Source organism: Macaca fascicularis, chromosome 10 (genome assembly GCF_037993035.2).
Source record: "Macaca fascicularis isolate 582-1 chromosome 10, T2T-MFA8v1.1".
In the NCBI taxonomy this organism is placed as follows: Eukaryota; Metazoa; Chordata; class Mammalia; order Primates; family Cercopithecidae; genus Macaca; species Macaca fascicularis.
In genome coordinates this window covers 45633376-45660922 of record NC_088384.1, presented here as the reverse complement: position 1 = coordinate 45660922, position 27547 = coordinate 45633376, and positions in this window count along the sequence as shown.

Below are 27547 nucleotides of genomic sequence, written 5' to 3'. Positions count from 1 at the left end.
TCTCCCAGAGTTACAGCTTTCCTCTCAAGAATCCTTTCGCTAAGACAGTTCTTGTGGAACAGGCAAAGTGATATTTGGAAGCCCATAGAGGGCTATGGTGAAAAAGGAAATATCCTCAGATGAAATCTGGAAAGAAGCTTTCTGAGAAACTGCTTAGTGTTCTGTTAATTCATCTCACAGAGTTACATCTGTATTTCGTGGATATCTTTGCTAGCCTTATTTCTGCGGAATCTGAGAACAGATATTTCGGATCCCTTTGAAGACTATTGGGCCAAAGGAAATATCCTCCGATAACAAAGAGAAAGAAGCAGTCTGAGAAACTTCTTTGTGATCTGTGAAATCATCTCCCAGAGTTACACCTTTCCCCTCAAGAAGCCTTTCGCTAAGACAGTTCTTGTGGAATTGGCAAAGTGATATTTGGAAGCCCATAGAGGGCTATGGTGAAAAAGGAAATATCCTAAGATGAAATCTGGAAAGAAGCTTTCTGAGAAAATGCTTAGTGTTCTGTTAATTCATCTCACAGAGTTACATCTGTATTTCGTGGATCTCTTTCCTAGCCTTATTTCTTTGGAATCTGAGAACAGATATTTCGGATCCCTTTGAAGTCTATAGGGCCAAAGGAAATATCTTCCGATAACAAAAAGAAAGAAGCTTTCTGAGAAACTTCTTTGTGTTCTGTGAAATCATCTCCCAGAGTTACAGCTTTCCCCTCAAGAAGCCTTTCGCTAAGACAGTTCTTGTGGAACTGGCAAACTGATATTTGGAAGCCCATAGAGGGCTATGGAGAAAAAGGAAATATCCTCAGGTGAAATCTGGAAAGAAGCTTCCTGAGAAACTGCTTAGTGTTCTGTTAATTCATCTCACAGAGTTACATCTGTATTTCGTGGATCTCTTTGCTAGCCTTATTTCTGTGGAATCTGAGAACAGATATTTCGGATCCCTTTGAAGACTATAGGGCCAAAGGAAATATCCTCCGATAACAAAGAGAAAGAAGCTTTCTGAGAAACTTCTTTGTGTTCTGTGAAATCATCTCACAGAGTTACAGCTTTCCCTTCAAGAAGCCTTTCGCTAAGACTCTTCTTGAGGAATTGGCAAAGTGATATTTGGAAGCCCATAGAGGGCTATGGTGAAAAAGGAAATATCCTCAGATGAAATCTGGAATGAAGCTTTCTGAGAAACTGCTTAGTGTTCTGTTAATTCATCTCACAGAGTTACATCTGTATTTCGTGGATCTCTTTGCTAGCCTTATTTCTGTGGAATCTGAGAACAGATATTTCGGATCCCTTTGAAGACTATAGGGCCAAAGGAAATATCCTCCGATAACAAAGAGAAAGAAGCTTTCTGAGAAACTTCTTTGTGTTCTGTGAAATCATCTCACAGAGTTACAGCTTTCCCCTCAAGAAGCCTTTTGCTAAGACAGTTCTTGTGGAATTGGCAAAGTGATATTTGGAAGCCCATAGAGGGCTATGGTGAAAAAGGAAATATCCTCAGATGAAATCTGGAAAGAAGCTTTCTGAGAAACTGCTTAGTGTTCTGTTAATTCATCTCACAGAGTTACATCTGTATTTCGTGGATCTCTTTGCTAGCCTTATTTCTGTGGAATCTGAGAACAGGTATTTGAGATCCCTTTGAAGACTATAGGGACAAAGGAAATATCCTCCGATTACAAAGAGAAAGAATCTTTCTTAGAAACTTCTTTGTGTTCTGTGAAATCATCTCACAGAGTTACAGCTTTCCCCTCAAGAAGCCTTTCGCTAAGACAGTTCTTGTGGAATTGGCAAAGTGATATTTGAAAGCCCATAGAGGACAATGGTGAAAAAGGAAATATCATCAGATGAAATCTGTAAAGAAGCTTTCTGAGAAACTGCTTAGTGTTCTGTTAATTCATCTCACAGAGTTACATCTGTATTTCGTGGATCTCTTTGCTAGCCTTATTTCTGTGGAATCTGAGAACAGATATTTCGGATCCCATTGAAGAGTATAGGGCCATAGGAAATATCTTCCGATAACAAAGAGAAAGAAGCTTTCTGAGAAACTTCTTTGTGTTCTGTGAAATCATCTCACAGAGTTACAGCTTTCCCCTCAAGAAGCCTTTCGCTAAGACACTTCTTGAGAAATTGGCAAAGTGATATTTGGAAGCCCATAGAGGGCTGGGGTGAAAAAGGAAATATCCTCAGGTGAAATCTGGAAAGAAGCTTTCTGAGAAACTGCTTAGTGTTCTGTTAATTCATCTCACAGAGTTACATCTGTATTTCGTGGATATCTTTGCTAGCCTTATTTCTGTGGAATCTGAGAACACATATTTCGGATCCCTTTGAAGACTATAGGGCCAAAGGAAACATCCTCCGATAACAAAGAGAAAGAAGCTTTCTGAGAAACTTCTTTGTGTTCTGTGAAATCATCTCACAGAGATACAGCTCTCCCCTCAAGAAGCCTTTCGCTAAGACAGTTCTTGTGGAATTGGCAAAGTGATATTTGGAAGCCCATAGAGGGCTATGGTGAAAAAGGAAATATCCTCAGATGAAATCTGGAAAGAAGCTTTCTGAAAAACTGCTTAGTGTTCTGTTAATTCATCTCACAGAGTTACATCTGTATTTCGTGGATATCTTTGCTAGCCTTATTTCTGCGGAATCTGAGAACAGATATTTCGGATCCCTTTGAAGACTATAGGGCCAAAGGAAATATCCTCCGATAACAAAGAGAAAGAAGCTTTCTGAGAAACTTCTTTGTGTTCTGTGAAATCATCTCCCAGAGTTACAGCTCTCCCCTCAAGAAGCCTTTCGCTAAGACAGTTCTTGTGGAATTGGCAAAGTGATATTTGGAAGCCCATAGAGGGCTATGGTGAAAAAGGAAATATCCTCAGATGAAATCTGGAAAGAAGCTTTCTGAGAAACTGCTTAGTGTTCTGTTAATTCATCTCACAGAGTTACATCGGTATTTCGTGGATCACTTTGCTAGGCTTATTTCTGTGGAATCTGAGAACAGGTATTTCAGATCCCTTTGAAGACTATAGGGACAAAGGAAATATCCTCCGATTACAAAGAGAAAGAAGCTTTCTTAGAAACTTCTTTGTGTTCTGTGAAATCATCTCACAGAGTTACAGCTTTCCCCTCAAGAAGCCTTTCGCTAAGACAGTTCTTGTGGAATTGGCAAAGTGATATCTGGAAGCCCATAGAGGGCTATGGTGAAAAAGGAAATATCCTCAGATGAAAATTGGAAAGAAGCTTTCTGAGAAACTGCTTAGTGTTCTGTTAATTCATCTCACAGAGTTACATCTTTATTTCGTGGATCTCTTCGCTAGCCTTATTTCTGTGGAATCTGAGAACAGATATTTCGGATCCCATTGAAGACTATAGGGCCAAAGGAAATATCTTCCGATAACAAAGAGAAAGAAGCTTTCTGAGAAACTTCTTTGTGTTCTGTGAAATCATCTCACAGAGTTACAGCTTTCCCCTCAAGAAGCCTTTCGCTAAGACACTTCTTGAGAAATTGGCAAAGTGATATTTGGAAGCCCATAGAGGGCTATCGTGAACAAGGAAATATCCTCAGATGAAATCTGGAAAGAATCTTTCTGAGAAACTGCTTAGTGTTCTGTTAATTCATCTCACAGAGTTACATCTGTATTTCGTGGATCTCTTTGCTAGGCTTATTTCTGTGGAATCTGAGAACAGGTATTTCAGATCCCTTTGAAGACTATAGGGACAAAGGAAATATCCTCCCATTACAAAGAGAAAGAAGCTTTCTTAGAAACTTCTTTGTGTTCTGTGAAATCATCTCACAGAGTTACAGCTTTCCCCTCAAGAAGCCTTTCGCTAAGACAGTTCTTGTGGAATTGGCAAAGTGATATTTGGAAGCCCATAGAGGGCTATGGTGAAAAAGGAAATATCCTCAGATGAAAATTGGAAAGAAGCTTTCTGAGAAACTGCTTAGTGTTCTGTTAATTCATCTCACAGAGTTACATCTGTATTTCGTGGATCTCTTTGCTAGCCTTATTTCTGTGGAATCTGAGAACAGATATTTCGGATCCCTTTGAAGACTATAGGGCCAATGGAAATATCCTCCGATAACAAAGAGATAGAAGCTTTCTGAGAAACTTCTTTGTGTTCTGTGAAATCATCTCACCGAGTTACAGCTTTCCCCTCAAGAAGCCTTTCGCTAAGACAGTTCTTGTGGAATTGGCAAAGTGATATTTGGAAGCCCATAGAGGGCTATGGTGAAAAAGGAAATATCCTCAGATGAAATCTGGAAAGAAGCTTTCTGAGAAACTGCTTAGTGTTCTGTTAATTCATCTCCCAGAGTTACATCTGTATTTCGTGGATCTCGTTGCTACCCTTATTTCTGTGGAATCTGAGACAGATACTTCAGATCCCTTTGAAGACTATAGGGCCAAAGGAAATATCCTCCGATAACCAAGAGAAAGAAGCTTTCTGAGAAACTTCTTTGTGTTCTGTGAAATCATCTCACAGAGTTACAGCTTTCCCCTCAAGAAGCCTTTCGCTAAGACACTTCTTGTGGAATTGGCAAAGTGATATTTGGAAGCCCATAGAGGGCTATGGTGAAAAAGGAAATATCCTCAGATGAGATCTGGAAAGAAGCTTTCTGAGAAACTGCTTAGTGTTCTGTTAATTCATCTCACAGAGTTACATCTGTATTTCGTGGATATCTTTGCTAGCCTTATTTCTGTGGAATCTGAGGACAGATATTTCGAATCCCTTTGAAGACTATAGGGCCAAAGGAAATATCCTCCGGTAACAAAGAGAAAGAAGCTTTCTGAGAAACTTCTTTGTGTTCTGTGAAATCATCTCACAGAGTTACAGCTTTCCCCTCAAGAAGCCTTTCGCTAAGACACTTCTTGTGGAATTGGCAAAGTGATATTTGGAAGCCCATTGAGGACAATGGTGAAAAAGGAAATATCATCAGATGAAATCTGTAAAGAAGCTTTCTGAGAAACTGCTTAGTGTTCTGTTAATTCATCTCACAGAGTTACATCTGTATTTCGTGGATCTCTTTGCTAGCCTTATTTCTGTGGAATCTGAGAACAGATATTTCGGATCCCATTGAAGACTATAGGGCCAAAGGAAATATCTTAAGATAACACAGAGAAAGAAGCTTTCTGAGAAACTTCTTTGTGTTCTGTGAAATCATCTCACAGAGTTACAGCTTTCCCCTCAAGAAGCCTTTCGCTAAGACACTTCTTGAGAAATTGGCAAAGTGATATTTGGAAGCCCATAGAGGGCTGTGGTGAAAAAGGAAATATCCTCAGGTGAAATCTGGAAAGAAGCTTCCTGAGAAACTGCTTAGTGTTCTGTTAATTCATCTCACAGAGTTACATGTGTATTTCGTGGATCTCTTTGCTAGCCTTATTTCTGTGGAATCTGAGAACAGATATTTCGGATCCCTTTGAAGACTATAGGGCCAAAGGAAATATCCTCCGATAACAAAGAGAAAGAAGCTTTCTGAGAAACTTCTTTGTGTTCTGTGAAATCATCTCACAGAGTTACAGCTTTCCCTTCAAGAAGCCTTTCGCCAAGACTCTTCTTGAGGAATTGGCAAAGTGATATTTGGAAGCCCATAGAGGGCTATGGTGAAAAAGGAAATATCCTCAGATGAAATCTGGAATGAAGCTTTCTGAGAAACTGCTTAGTGTTCTGTTAATTCATCTCACAGAGTTACATCTGTATTTCGTGGATCTCTTTGCTAGCCTTATTTCTGTGGAATCTGAGAACAGATATTTCGGATCCCTTTGAAGACTATAGGGCCAAAGGAAATATCCTCCGATAACAAAGAGAAAGAAGCTTTCTGAGAAACTTCTTTGTGTTCTGTGAAATCATCTCACAGAGTTACAGCTTTCCCCTCAAGAAGCCTTTCGCTAAGACAGTTCTTGTGGAATTGGCAAAGTGATATTTGGAAGCCCATAGAGGGCTATGGTGAAAAAGGAAATATCCTCAGATGAAATCTGGAAAGAAGCTTTCTGAGAAACTGCTTAGTGTTCTGTTAATTCATCTCACAGAGTTACATCTGTATTTCGTGGATCTCTTTGCTAGCCTTATTTCTGTGGAATCTGAGAACAGATATTTCGGATCCCATTGAAGAGTATAGGGCCATAGGAAATATCTTCCGATAACAAAGAGAAAGAAGCTTTCTGAGAAACTTCTTTGTGTTCTGTGAAATCATCTCACAGAGTTACAGCTTTCCCCTCAAGAAGCCTTTCGCTAAGACACTTCTTGAGAAATTGGCAAAGTGATATTTGGAAGCCCATAGAGGGCTGGGGTGAAAAAGGAAATATCCTCAGGTGAAATCTGGAAAGAAGCTTTCTGAGAAACTGCTTAGTGTTCTGTTAATTCATCTCACAGAGTTACATCTGTATTTCGTGGATATCTTTGCTAGCCTTATTTCTGTGGAATCTGAGAACACATATTTCGGATCCCTTTGAAGACTATAGGGCCAAAGGAAATATCCTCCGATAACAAAGAGAAAGAAGCTTTCTGAGAAACTTCTTTGTGTTCTGTGAAATCATCTCACAGAGATACAGCTCTCCCCTCAAGAAGCCTTTCGCTAAGACAGTTCTTGTGGAATTGGCAAAGTGATATTTGGAAGCCCATAGAGGGCTATGGTGAAAAAGGAAATATCCTCAGATGAAATCTGGAAAGAAGCTTTCTGAAAAACTGCTTAGTGTTCTGTTAATTCATCTCACAGAGTTACATCTGTATTTCGTGGATATCTTTGCTAGCCTTATTTCTGCGGAATCTGAGAACAGATATTTCGGATCCCTTTGAAGACTATAGGGCCAAAGGAAATATCCTCCGATAACAAAGAGAAAGAAGCTTTCTGAGAAACTTCTTTGTGTTCTGTGAAATCATCTCCCAGAGTTACAGCTCTCCCCTCAAGAAGCCTTTCGCTAAGACAGTTCTTGTGGAATTGGCAAAGTGATATTTGGAAGCCCATAGAGGGCTATGGTGAAAAAGGAAATATCCTCAGATGAAATCTGGAAAGAAGCTTTCTGAGAAACTGCTTAGTGTTCTGTTAATTCATCTCACAGAGTTACATCGGTATTTCGTGGATCACTTTGCTAGGCTTATTTCTGTGGAATCTGAGAACAGGTATTTCAGATCCCTTTGAAGACTATAGGGACAAAGGAAATATCCTCCGATTACAAAGAGAAAGAAGCTTTCTTAGAAACTTCTTTGTGTTCTGTGAAATCATCTCACAGAGTTACAGCTTTCCCCTCAAGAAGCCTTTCGCTAAGACAGTTCTTGTGGAATTGGCAAAGTGATATCTGGAAGCCCATAGAGGGCTATGGTGAAAAAGGAAATATCCTCAGATGAAAATTGGAAAGAAGCTTTCTGAGAAACTGCTTAGTGTTCTGTTAATTCATCTCACAGAGTTACATCTGTATTTCGTGGATCTCTTTGCTAGCCTTATTTCTGTGGAATCTGAGAACAGATATTTCGGATCCCATTGAAGACTATAGGGCCAAAGGAAATATCTTCCGATAACAAAGAGAAAGAAGCTTTCTGAGAAACTTCTTTGTGTTCTGTGAAATCATCTCACAGAGTTACAGCTTTCCTCTCAAGAAGCCTTTCGCTAAGACAGTTCTTGTGGAACTGGCAAAGTGATATTTGGAAGCCCATAGAGGGCTATGGTGAAAAAGGAAATATCCTCAGATGAAATCTGGAAAGAATCTTTCTGAGAAACTGCTTAGTGTTCTGTTAATTCATCTCACAGAGTTACATCTGTATTTCGTGGATCTCTTTGCTAGGCTTATTTCTGTGGAATCTGAGAACAGGTATTTCAGATCCCTTTGAAGACTATAGGGACAAAGGAAATATCCTCCCATTACAAAGAGAAAGAAGCTTTCTTAGAAACTTCTTTGTGTTCTGTGAAATCATCTCACAGAGTTACAGCTTTCCCCTCAAGAAGCCTTTCGCTAAGACAGTTCTTGTGGAATTGGCAAAGTGATATTTGGAAGCCCATAGAGGGCTATGGTGAAAAAGGAAATATCCTCAGATGAAAATTGGAAAGAAGCTTTCTGAGAAACTGCTTAGTGTTCTGTTAATTCATCTCACAGAGTTACATCTGTATTTCGTGGATCTCTTTGCTAGCCTTATTTCTGTGGAATCTGAGAACAGATATTTCGGATCCCTTTGAAGACTATAGGGCCAATGGAAATATCCTCCGATAACAAAGAGATAGAAGCTTTCTGAGAAACTTCTTTGTGTTCTGTGAAATCATCTCACCGAGTTACAGCTTTCCCCTCAAGAAGCCTTTCGCTAAGACAGTTCTTGTGGAATTGGCAAAGTGATATTTGGAAGCCCATAGAGGGCTATGGTGAAAAAGGAAATATCCTCAGATGAAATCTGGAAAGAAGCTTTCTGAGAAACTGCTTAGTGTTCTGTTAATTCATCTCCCAGAGTTACATCTGTATTTCGTGGATCTCTTTGCTACCCTTATTTCTGTGGAATCTGAGACAGATACTTCGGATCCCTTTGAAGACTATAGGGCCAAAGGAAATATCCTCCGATAACCAAGAGAAAGAAGCTTTCTGAGAAACTTCTTTGTGTTCTGTGAAATCATCTCACAGAGTTACAGCTTTCCCCTCAAGAAGCCTTTCGCTAAGACACTTCTTGTGGAATTGGCAAAGTGATATTTGGAAGCCCATAGAGGGCTATGGTGAAAAAGGAAATATCCTCAGATGAGATCTGGAAAGAAGCTTTCTGAGAAACTGCTTAGTGTTCTGTTAATTCATCTCACAGAGTTACATCTGTATTTCGTGGATATCTTTGCTAGCCTTATTTCTGTGGAATCTGAGGACAGATATTTCGAATCCCTTTGAAGACTATAGGGCCAAAGGAAATATCCTCCGGTAACAAAGAGAAAGAAGCTTTCTGAGAAACTTCTTTGTGTTCTGTGAAATCATCTCACAGAGTTACAGCTTTCCCCTCAAGAAGCCTTTCGCTAAGACACTTCTTGTGGAATTGGCAAAGTGATATTTGGAAGCCCATTGAGGACAATGGTGAAAAAGGAAATATCATCAGATGAAACCTGTAAAGAAGCTTTCTGAGAAACTGCTTAGTGTTCTGTTAATTCATCTCACAGAGTTACATCTGTATTTCGTGGATCTCTTTGCTAGCCTTATTTCTGTGGAATCTGAGAACAGATATTTCGGATCCCATTGAAGACTATAGGGCCAAAGGAAATATCTTAAGATAACACAGAGAAAGAAGCTTTCTGAGAAACTTCTTTGTGTTCTGTGAAATCATCTCACAGAGTTACAGCTTTCCCCTCAAGAAGCCTTTCGCTAAGACACTTCTTGAGAAATTGGCAAAGTGATATTTGGAAGCCCATAGAGGGCTGTGGTGAAAAAGGAAATATCCTCAGGTGAAATCTGGAAAGAAGCTTCCTGAGAAACTGCTTAGTGTTCTGTTAATTCATCTCACAGAGTTACATGTGTATTTCGTGGATCTCTTTGCTAGCCTTATTTCTGTGGAATCTGAGAACAGATATTTCGGATCCCTTTGAAGACTATAGGGCCAAAGGAAATATCCTCCGATAACAAAGAGAAAGAAGCTTTCTGAGAAACTTCTTTGTGTTCTGTGAAATCATCTCACAGAGTTACAGCTTTCCCTTCAAGAAGCCTTTCGCTAAGACTCTTCTTGAGGAATTGGCAAAGTGATATTTGGAAGCCCATAGAGGGCTATGGTGAAAAAGGAAATATCCTCAGATGAAATCTGGAATGAAGCTTTCTGAGAAACTGCTTAGTGTTCTGTTAATTCATCTCACAGAGTTACATCTGTATTTCGTGGATCTCTTTGCTAGCCTTATTTCTGTGGAATCTGAGAACAGATATTTCGGATCCCTTTGAAGACTATAGGGCCAAAGGAAATATCCTCCGATAACAAAGAGAAAGAAGCTTTCTGAGAAACTTCTTTGTGTTCTGTGAAATCATCTCACAGAGTTACAGCTTTCCCCTCAAGAAGCCTTTCGCTAAGACAGTTCTTGTGGAATTGGCAAAGTGATATTTGGAAGCCCATAGAGGGCTATGGTGAAAAAGGAAATATCCTCAGATGAAATCTGGAAAGAAGCTTTCTGAGAAACTGCTTAGTGTTCTGTTAATTCATCTCACAGAGTTACATCTGTATTTCGTGGATCTCTTTGCTAGCCTTATTTCTGTGGAATCTGAGAACAGGTATTTGAGATCCCTTTGAAGACTATAGGGACAAAGGAAATATCCTCCGATTACAAAGAGAAAGAATCTTTCTTAGAAACTTCTTTGTGTTCTGTGAAATCATCTCACAGAGTTACAGCTTTCCCCTCAAGAAGCCTTTCGCTGAGACAGTTCTTGTGGAATTGGCAAAGTGATATTTGGAAGCCCATAGAGGACAATGGTGAAAAAGGAAATATCATCAGATGAAATCTGTAAAGAAGCTTTCTGAGAAACTGCTTAGTGTTCTGTTAATTCATCTCACAGAGTTACATCTGTATTTCGTGGATCTCTTTGCTAGCCTTATTTCTGTGGAATCTGAGAACAGATATTTCGGATCCCATTGAAGAGTATAGGGCCATAGGAAATATCTTCCGATAACAAAGAGAAAGAAGCTTTCTGAGAAACTTCTTTGTGTTCTGTGAAATCATCTCACAGAGTTACAGCTTTCCCCTCAAGAAGCCTTTCGCTAAGACACTTCTTGAGAAATTGGCAAAGTGATATTTGGAAGCCCATAGAGGGCTGGGGTGAAAAAGGAAATATCCTCAGGTGAAATCTGGAAAGAAGCTTTCTGAGAAACTGCTTAGTGTTCTGTTAATTCATCTCACAGAGTTACATCTGTATTTCGTGGATATCTTTGCTAGCCTTATTTCTGTGGAATCTGAGAACAGACATTTCGGATCCCTTTGAAGACTATAGGGCCAAAGGAAATATCCTCCGATAACAAAGAGAAAGAAGCTTTCTGAGAAACTTCTTTGTGTTCTGTGAAATCATCTCACAGAGATACAGCTCTCCCCTCAAGAAGCCTTTCGCTAAGACAGTTCTTGTGGAATTGGCAAAGTGATATTTGGAAGCCCATAGAGGGCTATGGTGAAAAAGGAAATATCCTCAGATGAAATCTGGAAAGAAGCTTTCTGAAAAACTGCTTAGTGTTCTGTTAATTCATCTCACAGAGTTACATCTGTATTTCGTGGATATCTTTGCTAGCCTTATTTCTGCGGAATCTGAGAACAGATATTTCGGATCCCTTTGAATACTATAGGGCCAAAGGAAATATCCTCCGATAACAAAGAGAAAGAAGCTTTCTGAGAAACTTCTTTGTGTTCTGTGAAATCATCTCCCAGAGTTACAGCTCTCCCCTCAAGAAGCCTTTCGCTAAGACAGTTCTTGTGGAATTGGCAAAGTGATATTTGGAAGCCCATAGAGGGCTATGGTGAAAAAGGAAATATCCTCAGATGAAATCTGGAAAGAAGCTTTCTGAGAAACTGCTTAGTGTTCTGTTAATTCATCTCACAGAGTTATATCGGTATTTCGTGGATCACTTTGCTAGGCTTATTTCTGTGGAATCTGAGAACAGGTATTTCAGATCCCTTTGAAGACTATAGGGACAAAGGAAATATCCTCCGATTACAAAGAGAAAGAAGCTTTCTTAGAAACTTCTTTGTGTTCTGTGAAATCATCTCACAGAGTTACAGCTTTCCCCTCAAGAAGCCTTTCGCTAAGACAGTTCTTGTGGAATTGGCAAAGTGATATCTGGAAGCCCATAGAGGGCTATGGTGAAAAAGGAAATATCCTCAGATGAAAATTGGAAAGAAGCTTTCTGAGAAACTGCTTAGTGTTCTGTTAATTCATCTCACAGAGTTACATCTGTATTTCGTGGATCTCTTTGCTAGCCTTATTTCTGTGGAATCTGAGAACAGATATTTCGGATCCCATTGAAGACTATAGGGCCAAAGGAAATATCTTCCGATAACAAAGAGAAAGAAGCTTTCTGAGAAACTTCTTTGTGTTCTGTGAAATCATCTCACAGAGTTACAACTTTCCTCTCAAGAAGCCTTTCGCTAAGACAGTTCTTGTGGAACTGGCAAAGTGATATTTGGAAGCCCATAGAGGGCTATGGTGAAAAAGGAAATATCCTCAGATGAAATCTGGAAAGAATCTTTCTGAGAAACTGCTTAGTGTTCTGTTAATTCATCTCACAGAGTTACATCTGTATTTCGTGGATCTCTTTGCTAGGCTTATTTCTGTGGAATCTGAGAACAGGTATTTCAGATCCCTTTGAAGACTATAGGGACAAAGGAAATATCCTCCCATTACAAAGAGAAAGAAGCTTTCTTAGAAACTTCTTTGTGTTCTGTGAAATCATCTCACAGAGTTACAGCTTTCCCCTCAAGAAGCCTTTCGCTAAGACAGTTCTTGTGGAATTGGCAAAGTGATATTTGGAAGCCCATAGAGGGCTATGGTGAAAAAGGAAATATCCTCAGATGAAAATTGGAAAGAAGCTTTCTGAGAAACTGCTTAGTGTTCTGTTAATTCATCTCACAGAGTTACATCTGTATTTCGTGGATCTCTTTGCTAGCCTTATTTCTGTGGAATCTGAGAACAGATATTTCGGATCCCTTTGAAGACTATAGGGCCAATGGAAATATCCTCCGATAACAAAGAGATAGAAGCTTTCTGAGAAACTTCTTTGTGTTCTGTGAAATCATCTCACCGAGTTACAGCTTTCCCCTCAAGAAGCCTTTCGCTAAGACAGTTCTTGTGGAATTGGCAAAGTGATATTTGGAAGCCCATAGAGGGCTATGGTGAAAAAGGAAATATCCTCAGATGAAATCTGGAAAGAAGCTTTCTGAGAAACTGCTTAGTGTTCTGTTAATTCATCTCCCAGAGTTACATCTGTATTTCGTGGATCTCTTTGCTACCCTTATTTCTGTGGAATCTGAGACAGATACTTCGGATCCCTTTGAAGACTATAGGGCCAAAGGAAATATCCTCCGATAACCAAGAGAAAGAAGCTTTCTGAGAAACTTCTTTGTGTTCTGTGAAATCATCTCACAGAGTTACAGCTTTCCCCTCAAGAAGCCTTTCGCTAAGACACTTCTTGTGGAATTGGCAAAGTGATATTTGGAAGCCCATAGAGGGCTATGGTGAAAAAGGAAATATCCTCAGATGAGATCTGGAAAGAAGCTTTCTGAGAAACTGCTTAGTGTTCTGTTAATTCATCTCACAGAGTTACATCTGTATTTCGTGGATATCTTTGCTAGCCTTATTTCTGTGGAATCTGAGGACAGATATTTCGAATCCCTTTGAAGACTATAGGGCCAAAGGAAATATCCTCCGGTAACAAAGAGAAAGAAGCTTTCTGAGAAACTTCTTTGTGTTCTGTGAAATCATCTCACAGAGTTACAGCTTTCCCCTCAAGAAGCCTTTCGCTAAGACACTTCTTGTGGAATTGGCAAAGTGATATTTGGAAGCCCATTGAGGACAATGGTGAAAAAGGAAATATCATCAGATGAAATCTGTAAAGAAGCTTTCTGAGAAACTGCTTAGTGTTCTGTTAATTCATCTCACAGAGTTACATCTGTATTTCGTGGATCTCTTTGCTAGCCTTATTTCTGTGGAATCTGAGAACAGATATTTCGGATCCCATTGAAGACTATAGGGCCAAAGGAAATATCTTAAGATAACACAGAGAAAGAAGCTTTCTGAGAAACTTCTTTGTGTTCTGTGAAATCATCTCACAGAGTTACAGCTTTCCCCTCAAGAAGCCTTTCGCTAAGACACTTCTTGAGAAATTGGCAAAGTGATATTTGGAAGCCCATAGAGGGCTGTGGTGAAAAAGGAAATATCCTCAGGTGAAATCTGGAAAGAAGCTTCCTGAGAAACTGCTTAGTGTTCTGTTAATTCATCTCACAGAGTTACATGTGTATTTCGTGGATCTCTTTGCTAGCCTTATTTCTGTGGAATCTGAGAACAGATATTTCGGATCCCTTTGAAGACTATAGGGCCAAAGGAAATATCCTCCGATAACAAAGAGAAAGAAGCTTTCTGAGAAACTTCTTTGTGTTCTGTGAAATCATCTCACAGAGTTACAGCTTTCCCTTCAAGAAGCCTTTCGCTAAGACTCTTCTTGAGGAATTGGCAAAGTGATATTTGGAAGCCCATAGAGGGCTATGGTGAAAAAGGAAATATCCTCAGATGAAATCTGGAATGAAGCTTTCTGAGAAACTGCTTAGTGTTCTGTTAATTCATCTCACAGAGTTACATCTGTATTTCGTGGATCTCTTTGCTAGCCTTATTTCTGTGGAATCTGAGAACAGATATTTCGGATCCCTTTGAAGACTATAGGGCCAAAGGAAATATCCTCCGATAACAAAGAGAAAGAAGCTTTCTGAGAAACTTCTTTGTGTTCTGTGAAATCATCTCACAGAGTTACAGCTTTCCCCTCAAGAAGCCTTTCGCTAAGACAGTTCTTGTGGAATTGGCAAAGTGATATTTGGAAGCCCATAGAGGGCTATGGTGAAAAAGGAAATATCCTCAGATGAAATCTGGAAAGAAGCTTTCTGAGAAACTGCTTAGTGTTCTGTTAATTCATCTCACAGAGTTACATCTGTATTTCGTGGATCTCTTTGCTAGCCTTATTTCTGTGGAATCTGAGAACAGGTATTTGAGATCCCTTTGAAGACTATAGGGACAAAGGAAATATCCTCCGATTACAAAGAGAAAGAATCTTTCTTAGAAACTTCTTTGTGTTCTGTGAAATCATCTCACAGAGTTACAGCTTTCCCCTCAAGAAGCCTTTCGCTAAGACAGTTCTTGTGGAATTGGCAAAGTGATATTTGGAAGCCCATAGAGGACAATGGTGAAAAAGGAAATATCATCAGATGAAATCTGTAAAGAAGCTTTCTGAGAAACTGCTTAGTGTTCTGTTAATTCATCTCACAGAGTTACATCTGTATTTCGTGGATCTCTTTGCTAGCCTTATTTCTGTGGAATCTGAGAACAGATATTTCGGATCCCATTGAAGAGTATAGGGCCATAGGAAATATCTTCCGATAACAAAGAGAAAGAAGCTTTCTGAGAAACTTCTTTGTGTTCTGTGAAATCATCTCACAGAGTTACAGCTTTCCCCTCAAGAAGCCTTTCGCTAAGACACTTCTTGAGAAATTGGCAAAGTGATATTTGGAAGCCCATAGAGGGCTGGGGTGAAAAAGGAAATATCCTCAGGTGAAATCTGGAAAGAAGCTTTCTGAGAAACTGCTTAGTGTTCTGTTAATTCATCTCACAGAGTTACATCTGTATTTCGTGGATATCTTTGCTAGCCTTATTTCTGTGGAATCTGAGAACACATATTTCGGATCCCTTTGAAGACTATAGGGCCAAAGGAAATATCCTCCGATAACAAAGAGAAAGAAGCTTTCTGAGAAACTTCTTTGTGTTCTGTGAAATCATCTCACAGAGATACAGCTCTCCCCTCAAGAAGCCTTTCGCTAAGACAGTTCTTGTGGAATTGGCAAAGTGATATTTGGAAGCCCATAGAGGGCTATGGTGAAAAAGGAAATATCCTCAGATGAAATCTGGAAAGAAGCTTTCTGAAAAACTGCTTAGTGTTCTGTTAATTCATCTCACAGAGTTACATCTGTATTTCGTGGATATCTTTGCTAGCCTTATTTCTGCGGAATCTGAGAACAGATATTTCGGATCCCTTTGAAGACTATAGGGCCAAAGGAAATATCCTCCGATAACAAAGAGAAAGAAGCTTTCTGAGAAACTTCTTTGTGTTCTGTGAAATCATCTCCCAGAGTTACAGCTCTCCCCTCAAGAAGCCTTTCGCTAAGACAGTTCTTGTGGAATTGGCAAAGTGATATTTGGAAGCCCTTAGAGGGCTATGGTGAAAAAGGAAATATCCTCAGATGAAATCTGTAAAGAAGCTTTCTGAGAAACTGCTTAGTGTTCTGTTAATTCATCTCACAGAGTTACATCGGTATTTCGTGGATCACTTTGCTAGGCTTATTTCTGTGGAATCTGAGAACAGGTATTTCAGATCCCTTTGAAGACTATAGGGACAAAGGAAATATCCTCCGATTACAAAGAGAAAGAAGCTTTCTTAGAAACTTCTTTGTGTTCTGTGAAATCATCTCACAGAGTTACAGCTTTCCCCTCAAGAAGCCTTTCGCTAAGACAGTTCTTGTGGAATTGGCAAAGTGATATCTGGAAGCCCATAGAGGGCTATGGTGAAAAAGGAAATATCCTCAGATGAAAATTGGAAAGAAGCTTTCTGAGAAACTGCTTAGTGTTCTGTTAATTCATCTCACAGAGTTACATCTGTATTTCGTGGATCTCTTTGCTAGCCTTATTTCTGTGGAATCTGAGAACAGATATTTCGGATCCCATTGAAGACTATAGGGCCAAAGGAAATATCTTCCGATAACAAAGAGAAAGAAGCTTTCTGAGAAACTTCTTTGTGTTCTGTGAAATCATCTCACAGAGTTACAGCTTTCCCCTCAAGAAGCCTTTCGCTAAGACACTTCTTGAGAAATTGGCAAAGTGATATTTGGAAGCCCATAGAGGGCTATCGTGAAAAAGGAAATATCCTCAGATGAAATCTGGAAAGAAGCTTTCTGAGAAACTGCTTAGTGTTCTGTTAATTCATCTCACAGAGTTACATCTGTATTTCGTGGATATCTTTGCTAGCCTTATTTCTGCGGAATCTGAGAAAAGATATTTCGGATCCCTTTGAAGACTATAGGGCCAAAGGAAATATCCTCCGATAACAAAGAGAAAGAAGCTTTCTGAGAAACTTCTTTCTGTTCTGTGAAATCTTCTCCCAGAGTTACAGCTTTCCCCTCAAGTAGCTTTTCGCTAAGACAGTTCTTGTGGAATTGGCAAAGTGATATTTGGAAGCCCATAGAGGGCAATGGTGAAAAAGGAAATATCCTAAGATGAAATCTGGAAAGAAGCTTTCTGAGAAACTGCTTAGTGTTCTGTTAATTCATCTCACAGAGTTACATCTGTATTTCGTGGATCTCTTTCCTAGCCTTATTTCTTTGGAATCTGAGAACAGATATTTCGGATCCCTTTGAAGTCTATAGGGCCAAAGGAAATGTCTTCCGATAACAAAGAGAAAGAAGCTTTCTGAGAAACTTCTTTGTGTTCTGTGAAATCATCTCCCAGAGTTACAGCTTTCCTCTCAAGAATCCTTTCGCTAAGACAGTTCTTGTGGAACAGGCAAAGTGATATTTGGAAGCCCATAGAGGGCTATGGTGAAAAAGGAAATATCCTCAGATGAAATCTGGAAAGAAGCTTTCTGAGAAACTGCTTAGTGTTCTGTTAATTCATCTCACAGAGTTACATCTGTATTTCGTGGATATCTTTGCTAGCCTTATTTCTGCGGAATCTGAGAACAGATATTTCGGATCCCTTTGAAGACTATTGGGCCAAAGGAAATATCCTCCGATAACAAAGAGAAAGAAGCTGTCTGAGAAACTTCTTTGTGATCTGTGAAATCATCTCCCAGAGTTACACCTTTCCCCTCAAGAAGCCTTTCGCTAAGACAGTTCTTGTGGAATTGGCAAAGTGATATTTGGAAGCCCATAGAGGGCTATGGTGAAAAAGGAAATATCCTAAGATGAAATCTGGAAAGAAGCTTTCTGAGAAAATGCTTAGTGTTCTGTTAATTCATCTCACAGAGTTACATCTGTATTTCGTGGATCTCTTTCCTAGCCTTATTTCTTTGGAATCTGAGAACAGATATTTCGGATCCCTTTGAAGTCTATAGGGCCAAAGGAAATATCTTCCGATAACAAAAAGAAAGAAGCTTTCTGAGAAACTTCTTTGTGTTCTGTGAAATCATCTCCCAGAGTTACAGCTTTCCTCTCAAGAAGCCTTTCGCTAAGACAGTTCTTGTGGAACTGGCAAACTGATATTTGGAAGCCCATAGAGGGCTATGGTGAAAAAGGAAATATCCTCAGGTGAAATCTGGAAAGAAGCTTTCTGAGAAACTGCTTAGTGTTCTGTTAATTCATCTCACAGAGTTACATCTGTATTTCGTGGATCTCTTTGCTAGCCTTATTTCTGTGGAATCTGAGAACAGATATTTCGGATCCCTTTGAAGACTATAGGGCCAAAGGAAATATCCTCCGATAACAAAGAGAAAGAAGCTTTCTGAGAAACTTCTTTGTGTTCTGTGAAATCATCTCACAGAGTTACAGCTTTCCCTTCAAGAAGCCTTTCGCTAAGACTCTTCTTGAGGAATTGGCAAAGTGATATTTGGAAGCCCATAGAGGGCTATGGTGAAAAAGGAAATATCCTCAGATGAAATCTGGAATGAAGCTTTCTGAGAAACTGCTTAGTGTTCTGTTAATTCATCTCACAGAGTTACATCTGTATTTCGTGGATCTCTTTGCTAGCCTTATTTCTGTGGAATCTGAGAACAGATATTTCGGATCCCTTTGAAGACTATAGGGCCAAAGGAAATATCCTCCGATAACAAAGAGAAAGAAGCTTTCTGAGAAACTTCTTTGTGTTCTGTGAAATCATCTCACAGAGTTACAGCTTTCCCCTCAAGAAGCCTTTCGCTAAGACAGTTCTTGTGGAATTGGCAAAGTGATATTTGGAAGCCCATAGAGGGCTATGGTGAAAAAGGAAATATCCTCAGATGAAATCTGGAAAGAAGCTTTCTGAGAAACTGCTTAGTGTTCTGTTAATTCATCTCACAGAGTTACATCTGTATTTCGTGGATCTCTTTGCTAGCCTTATTTCGGTGGAATCTGAGAACAGGTATTTGAGATCCCTTTGAAGACTATAGGGACAAAGGAAATATCCTCCGATTACAAAGAGAAAGAATCTTTCTTAGAAACTTCTTTGTGTTCTGTGAAATCATCTCACAGAGTTACAGCTTTCCCCTCAAGAAGCCTTTCGCTAAGACAGTTCTTGTGGAATTGGCAAAGTGATATTTGAAAGCCCATAGAGGACAATGGTGAAAAAGGAAATATCATCAGATGAAATCTGTAAAGAAGCTTTCTGAGAAACTGCTTAGTGTTCTGTTAATTCATCTCACAGAGTTACATCTGTATTTCGTGGATCTCTTTGCTAGCCTTATTTCTGTGGAATCTGAGAACAGATATTTCGGATCCCATTGAAGAGTATAGGGCCATAGGAAATATCTTCCGATAACAAAGAGAAAGAAGCTTTCTGAGAAACTTCTTTGTGTTCTGTGAAATCATCTCACAGAGTTACAGCTTTCCCCTCAAGAAGCCTTTCGCTAAGACACTTCTTGAGAAATTGGCAAAGTGATATTTGGAAGCCCATAGAGGGCTGGGGTGAAAAAGGAAATATCCTCAGGTGAAATCTGGAAAGAAGCTTTCTGAGAAACTGCTTAGTGTTCTGTTAATTCATCTGACAGAGTTACATCTGTATTTCGTGGATCTCTTTGCTAGCCTTATTTCTGTGGAATCTGAGAACAGGTATTTGAGATCCCTTTGAAGACTATAGGGACAAAGGAAATATCCTCCGATTACAAAGAGAAAGAATCTTTCTTAGAAACTTCTTTGTGTTCTGTGAAATCATCTCACAGAGTTACAGCTTTCCCCTCAAGAAGCCTTTCGCTAAGACAGTTCTTGTGGAATTGGCAAAGTGATATTTGAAAGCCCATAGAGGACAATGGTGAAAAAGGAAATATCATCAGATGAAATCTGTAAAGAAGCTTTCTGAGAAACTGCTTAGTGTTCTGTTAATTCATCTCACAGAGTTACATCTGTATTTCGTGGATCTCTTTGCTAGCCTTATTTCTGTGGAATCTGAGAACAGATATTTCGGATCCCATTGAAAAGTATAGGGCCATAGGAAATATCTTCCGATAACAAAGAGAAAGAAGCTTTCTTAGAAACTTCTTTGTGTTCTGTGAAATCATCTCCCAGAGTTACAGCTTTCCTCTCAAGAATCCTTTCGCTAAGACAGTTCTTGTGGAACAGGCAAAGTGATATTTGGAAGCCCATAGAGGGCTATGGTGAAAAAGGAAATATCCTCAGATGAAATCTGGAAAGAAGCTTTCTGAGAAACTGCTTAGTGTTCTGTTAATTCATCTCACAGAGTTACATCTGTATTTCGTGGATATCTTTGCTAGCCTTATTTCTGCGGAATCTGAGAACAGATATTTCGGATCCCTTTGAAGACTATTGGGCCAAAGGAAATATCCTCCGATAACAAAGAGAAAGAAGCTGTCTGAGAAACTTCTTTGTGATCTGTGAAATCATCTCCCAGAGTTACACCTTTCCCCTCAAGAAGCCTTTCGCTAAGACAGTTCTTGTGGAATTGGCAAAGTGATATTTGGAAGCCCATAGAGGGCTATGGTGAAAAAGGAAATATCCTAAGATGAAATCTGGAAAGAAGCTTTCTGAGAAAATGCTTAGTGTTCTGTTAATTCATCTCACAGAGTTACATCTGTATTTCGTGGATCTCTTTCCTAGCCTTATTTCTTTGGAATCTGAGAACAGATATTTCGGATCCCTTTGAAGTCTATAGGGCCAAAGGAAATATCTTCCGATAACAAAAAGAAAGAAGCTTTCTGAGAAACTTCTTTGTGTTCTGTGAAATCATCTCCCAGAGTTACAGCTTTCCTCTCAAGAAGCCTTTCGCTAAGACAGTTCTTGTGGAACTGGCAAACTGATATTTGGAAGCCCATAGAGGGCTATGGTGAAAAAGGAAATATCCTCAGGTGAAATCTGGAAAGAAGCTTTCTGAGAAACTGCTTAGTGTTCTGTTAATTCATCTCACAGAGTTACATCTGTATTTCGTGGATCTCTTTGCTAGCCTTATTTCTGTGGAATCTGAGAACAGATATTTCGGATCCCTTTGAAGACTATAGGGCCAAAGGAAATATCCTCCGATAACAAAGAGAAAGAAGCTTTCTGAGAAACTTCTTTGTGTTCTGTGAAATCATCTCACAGAGTTACAGCTTTCCCTTCAAGAAGCCTTTCGCTAAGACTCTTCTTGAGGAATTGGCAAAGTGATATTTGGAAGCCCATAGAGGGCTATGGTGAAAAAGGAAATATCCTCAGATGAAATCTGGAATGAAGCTTTCTGAGAAACTGCTTAGTGTTCTGTTAATTCATCTCACAGAGTTACATCTGTATTTCGTGGATCTCTTTGCTAGCCTTATTTCTGTGGAATCTGAGAACAGATATTTCGGATCCCTTTGAAGACTATAGGGCCAAAGGAAATATCCTCCGATAACAAAGAGAAAGAAGCTTTCTGAGAAACTTCTTTGTGTTCTGTGAAATCATCTCACAGAGTTACAGCTTTCCCCTCAAGAAGCCTTTCGCTAAGACAGTTCTTGTGGAATTGGCAAAGTGATATTTGGAAGCCCATAGAGGGCTATGGTGAAAAAGGAAATATCCTCAGATGAAATCTGGAAAGAAGCTTTCTGAGAAACTGCTTAGTGTTCTGTTAATTCATCTCACAGAGTTACATCTGTATTTCGTGGATCTCTTTGCTAGCCTTATTTCTGTGGAATCTGAGAACAGGTATTTGAGATCCCTTTGAAGACTATAGGGACAAAGGAAATATCCTCCGATTACAAAGAGAAAGAATCTTTCTTAGAAACTTCTTTGTGTTCTGTGAAATCATCTCACAGAGTTACAGCTTTCCCCTCAAGAAGCCTTTCGCTAAGACAGTTCTTGTGGAATTGGCAAAGTGATATTTGAAAGCCCATAGAGGACAATGGTGAAAAAGGAAATATCATCAGATGAAATCTGTAAAGAAGCTTTCTGAGAAACTGCTTAGTGTTCTGTTAATTCATCTCACAGAGTTACATCTGTATTTCGTGGATCTCTTTGCTAGCCTTATTTCTGTGGAATCTGAGAACAGATATTTCGGATCCCATTGAAGAGTATAGGGCCATAGGAAATATCTTCTGATAACAAAGAGAAAGAAGCTTTCTGAGAAACTTCTTTGTGTTCTGTGAAATCATCTCACAGAGTTACAGCTTTCCCCTCAAGAAGCCTTTCGCTAAGACACTTCTTGAGAAATTGGCAAAGTGATATTTGGAAGCCCATAGAGGGCTGGGGTGAAAAAGGAAATATCCTCAGGTGAAATCTGGAAAGAAGCTTTCTGAGAAACTGCTTAGTGTTCTGTTAATTCATCTCACAGAGTTACATCTGTATTTCGTGGATATCTTTGCTAGCCTTATTTCTGTGGAATCTGAGAACACATATTTCGGATCCCTTTGAAGACTATAGGGCCAAAGGAAATATCCTCCGATAACAAAGAGAAAGAAGCTTTCTGAGAAACTTCTTTGTGTTCTGTGAAATCATCTCACAGAGATACAGCTCTCCCCTCAAGAAGCCTTTCGCTAAGACAGTTCTTGTGGAATTGGCAAAGTGATATTTGGAAGCCCATAGAGGGCTATGGTGAAAAAGGAAATATCCTCAGATGAAATCTGGAAAGAAGCTTTCTGAAAAACTGCTTAGTGTTCTGTTAATTCATCTCACAGAGTTACATCTGTATTTCGTGGATATCTTTGCTAGCCTTATTTCTGCGGAATCTGAGAACAGATATTTCGGATCCCTTTGAAGACTATAGGGCCAAAGGAAATATCCTCCGATAACAAAGAGAAAGAAGCTTTCTGAGAATCTTCTTTGTGTTCTGTGAAATCATCTCCCAGAGTTACAGCTCTCCCCTCAAGAAGCCTTTCGCTAAGACAGTTCTTGTGGAATTGGCAAAGTGATATTTGGAAGCCCATAGAGGGCTATGGTGAAAAAGGAAATATCCTCAGATGAAATCTGGAAAGAAGCTTTCTGAGAAACTGCTTAGTGTTCTGTTAATTCATCTCACAGAGTTACATCGGTATTTCGTGGATCACTTTGCTAGGCTTATTTCTGTGGAATCTGAGAACAGGTATTTCAGATCCCTTTGAAGACTATAGGGACAAAGGAAATATCCTCCGATTACAAAGAGAAAGAAGCTTTCTTAGAAACTTCTTTGTGTTCTGTGAAATCATCTCACAGAGTTACAGCTTTCCCCTCAAGAAGCCTTTCGCTAAGACAGTTCTTGTGGAATTGGCAAAGTGATATCTGGAAGCCCATAGAGGGCTATGGTGAAAAAGGAAATATCCTCAGATGAAAATTGGAAAGAAGCTTTCTGAGAAACTGCTTAGTGTTCTGTTAATTCATCTCACAGAGTTACATCTGTATTTCGTGGATCTCTTCGCTAGCCTTATTTCTGTGGAATCTGAGAACAGATATTTCGGATCCCATTGAAGACTATAGGGCCAAAGGAAATATCTTCCGATAACAAAGAGAAAGAAGCTTTCTGAGAAACTTCTTTGTGTTCTGTGAAATCATCTCACAGAGTTACAGCTTTCCCCTCAAGAAGCCTTTCGCTAAGACACTTCTTGAGAAATTGGCAAAGTGATATTTGGAAGCCCATAGAGGGCTATCGTGAAAAAGGAAATATCCTCAGATGAAATCTGGAAAGAAGCTTTCTGAGAAACTGCTTAGTGTTCTGTTAATTCATCTCACAGAGTTACATCTGTATTTCGTGGATATCTTTGCTAGCCTTATTTCTGCGGAATCTGAGAAAAGATATTTCGGATCCCTTTGAAGACTATAGGGCCAAAGGAAATATCCTCCGATAACAAAGAGAAAGAAGCTTTCTGAGAAACTTCTTTCTGTTCTGTGAAATCTTCTCCCAGAGTTACAGCTTTCCCCTCAAGTAGCTTTTCGCTAAGACAGTTCTTGTGGAATTGGCAAAGTGATATTTGGAAGCCCATAGAGGGCAATGGTGAAAAAGGAAATATCCTAAGATGAAATCTGGAAAGAAGCTTTCTGAGAAAATGCTTAGTGTTCTGTTAATTCATCTCACAGAGTTACATCTGTATTTCCTGGATCTCTTTCCTAGCCTTATTTCTTTGGAATCTGAGAACAGATATTTCGGATCCCTTTGAAGTCTATAGGGCCAAAGGAAATGTCTTCCGATAACAAAGAGAAAGAAGCTTTCTGAGAAACTTCTTTGTGTTCTGTGAAATCATCTCCCAGAGTTACAGCTTTCCTCTCAAGAAGCCTTTCGCTAAGACAGTTCTTGTGGAACAGGCAAAGTGATATTTGGAAGCCCATAGAGGGCTATGGTGAAAAAGGAAATATCCTCAGATGAAATCTGGAAAGAAGCTTTCTGAGAAACTGCTTAGTGTTCTGTTAATTCATCTCACAGAGTTACATCTGTATTTCGTGGATATCTTTGCTAGCCTTATTTCTGCGGAATCTGAGAACAGATATTTCGGATCCCTTTGAAGACTATAGGGCCAAAGGAAATATCCTCCGATAACAAAGAGAAAGAAGCTGTCTGAGAAACTTCTTTGTGATCTGTGAAATCATCTCCCAGAGTTACACCTTTCCCCTCAAGAAGCCTTTCGCTAAGACAGTTCTTGTGGAATTGGCAAAGTGATATTTGGAAGCCCATAGAGGGCTATGGTGAAAAAGGAAATATCCTAAGATGAAATCTGGAAAGAAGCTTTCTGAGAAAATGCTTAGTGTTCTGTTAATTCATCTCACAGAGTTACATCTGTATTTCCTGGATCTCTTTCCTAGCCTTATTTCTTTGGAATCTGAGAACAGATATTTCGGATCCCTTTGAAGTCTATAGGGCCAAAGGAAATATCTTCCGATAACAAAAAGAAAGAAGCTTTCTGAGAAACTTCTTTGTGTTCTGTGAAATCATCTCCCAGAGTTACAGCTTTCCTCTCAAGAAGCCTTTCGCTAAGACAGTTCTTGTGGAACTGGCAAAGTGATATTTGGAAGCCCATAGAGGGCTATGGTGAAAAAGGAAATATCCTCAGATGAAATCTGGAAAGAATCTTTCTGAGAAACTGCTTAGTGTTCTGTTAATTCATCTCACAGAGTTACATCTGTATTTCGTGGATCTCTTTGCTAGGCTTATTTCTGTGGAATCTGAGAACAGGTATTTCAGATCCCTTTGAAGACTATAGGGACAAAGGAAATATCCTCCGATTACAAAGAGAAAGAAGCTTTCTTAGAAACTTCTTTGTGTTCTGTGAAATCATCTCACAGAGTTACAGCTTTCCCCTCAAGAAGCCTTTCGCTAAGACAGTTCTTGTGGAATTGGCAAAGTGATATTTGGAAGCCCATAGAGGGCTATGGTGAAAAAGGAAATATCCTCAGATGAAAATTGGAAAGAAGCTTTCTGAGAAACTGCTTAGTGTTCTGTTAATTCATCTCACAGAGTTACATCTGTATTTCGTGGATCTCTTTGCTAGCCTTATTTCTGTGGAATCTGAGAACAGATATTTCGGATCCCTTTGAAGACTATAGGGCCAATGGAAATATCCTCCGATAACAAAGAGATAGAAGCTTTCTGAGAAACTTCTTTGTGTTCTGTGAAATCATCTCACCGAGTTACAGCTTTCCCCTCAAGAAGCCTTTCGCTAAGACAGTTCTTGTGGAATTGGCAAAGTGATATTTGGAAGCCCATAGAGGGCTATGGTGAAAAAGGAAATATCCTCAGATGAAATCTGGAAAGAAGCTTTCTGAGAAACTGCTTAGTGTTCTGTTAATTCATCTCCCAGAGTTACATCTGTATTTCGTGGATCTCTTTGCTACCTTTATTTCTGTGGAATCTGAGACAGATACTTCGGATCCCTTTGAAGACTATAGGGCCAAAGGAAATATCTTAAGATAACACAGAGAAAGAAGCTTTCTGAGAAACTTCTTTGTGTTCTGTGAAATCATCTCACAGAGTTACAGCTTTCCCCTCAAGAAGCCTTTCGCTAAGACACTTCTTGAGAAATTGGCAAAGTGATATTTGGAAGCCCATAGAGGGCTGTGGTGAAAAAGGAAATATCCTCAGGTGAAATCTGGAAAGAAGCTTTCTGAGAAACTGCTTAGTGTTCTGTTAATTCATCTCACAGAGTTACATCTGTATTTCGTGGATCTCTTTGCTAGCCTTATTTCTGTGGAATCTGAGAACAGATATTTCGGATCCCTTTGAAGACTATAGGGCCAAAGGAAATATCCTCCGATAACAAAGAGAAAGAAGCTTTCTGAGAAACTTCTTTGTGTTCTGTGAAATCATCTCACAGAGTTACAGCTTTCCCTTCAAGAAGCCTTTCGCTAAGACTCTTCTTGAGGAATTGGCAAAGTGATATTTGGAAGCCCATAGAGGGCTATGGTGAAAAAGGAAATATCCTCAGATGAAATCTGGAATGAAGCTTTCTGAGAAACTGCTTAGTGTTCTGTTAATTCATCTCACAGAGTTACATCTGTATTTCGTGGATCTCTTTGCTAGCCTTATTTCTGTGGAATCTGAGAACAGATATTTCGGATCCCTTTGAAGACTATAGGGCCAAAGGAAATATCCTCCGATAACAAAGAGAAAGAAGCTTTCTGAGAAACTTCTTTGTGTTCTGTGAAATCATCTCACAGAGTTACAGCTTTCCCCTCAAGAAGCCTTTCGCTAAGACAGTTCTTGTGGAACTGGCAAAGTGATATTTGGAAGCCCATAGAGGGCTATGGTGAAAAAGGAAATATCCTCAGATGAAATCTGGAAAGAATCTTTCTGAGAAACTGCTTAGTGTTCTGTTAATTCATCTCACAGAGTTACATCTGTATTTCGTGGATCTCTTCGCTAGCCTTATTTCTGTGGAATCTGAGAACAGATATTTCAGATCCCATTAAAGACTATAGGGCCAAAGGAAATATCCTCCGATAACCAAGAGAAAGAAGCTTTCTGAGAAACTTCTTTGTGTTCTGTGAAATCATCTCACAGAGTTACAGCTTTCCCCTCAAGAAGCCTTTCGCTAAGACACTTCTTGTGGAATTGGCAAAGTGATATTTGGAAGCCCATAGAGGGCTATGGTGAAAAAGGAAATATCCTCAGATGAGATCTGGAAAGAAGCTTTCTGAGAAACTGCTTAGTGTTCTGTTAATTCCTCTCACAGAGTTACATCTGTATTTCGTGGATATCTTTGCTAGCCTTATTTCTGTGGAATCTGAGGACAGATATTTCGAATCCCTTTGAAGACTATAGGGCCAAAGGAAATATCCTCCGGTAACAAAGAGAAAGAAGCTTTCTGAGAAACTTCTTTGTGTTCTGTGAAATCATCTCACAGAGTTACAGCTTTCCCCTCAAGAAGCCTTTCGCTAAGACACTTCTTGTGGAATTGGCAAAGTGATATTTGGAAGCCCATTGAGGACAATGGTGAAAAAGGAAATATCATCAGATGAAATCTGTAAAGAAGCTTTCTGAGAAACTGCTTAGTGTTCTGTTAATTCATCTCACAGAGTTACATCTGTATTTCGTGGATCTCTTTGCTAGCCTTATTTCTGTGGAATCTGAGAACAGATATTTCGGATCCCATTGAAGACTATAGGGCCAAAGGAAATATCTTAAGATAACACAGAGAAAGAAGCTTTCTGAGAAACTTCTTTGTGTTCTGTGAAATCATCTCACAGAGTTACAGCTTTCCCCTCAAGAAGCCTTTCGCTAAGACACTTCTTGAGAAATTGGCAAAGTGATATTTGGAAGCCCATAGAGGGCTGTGGTGAAAAAGGAAAT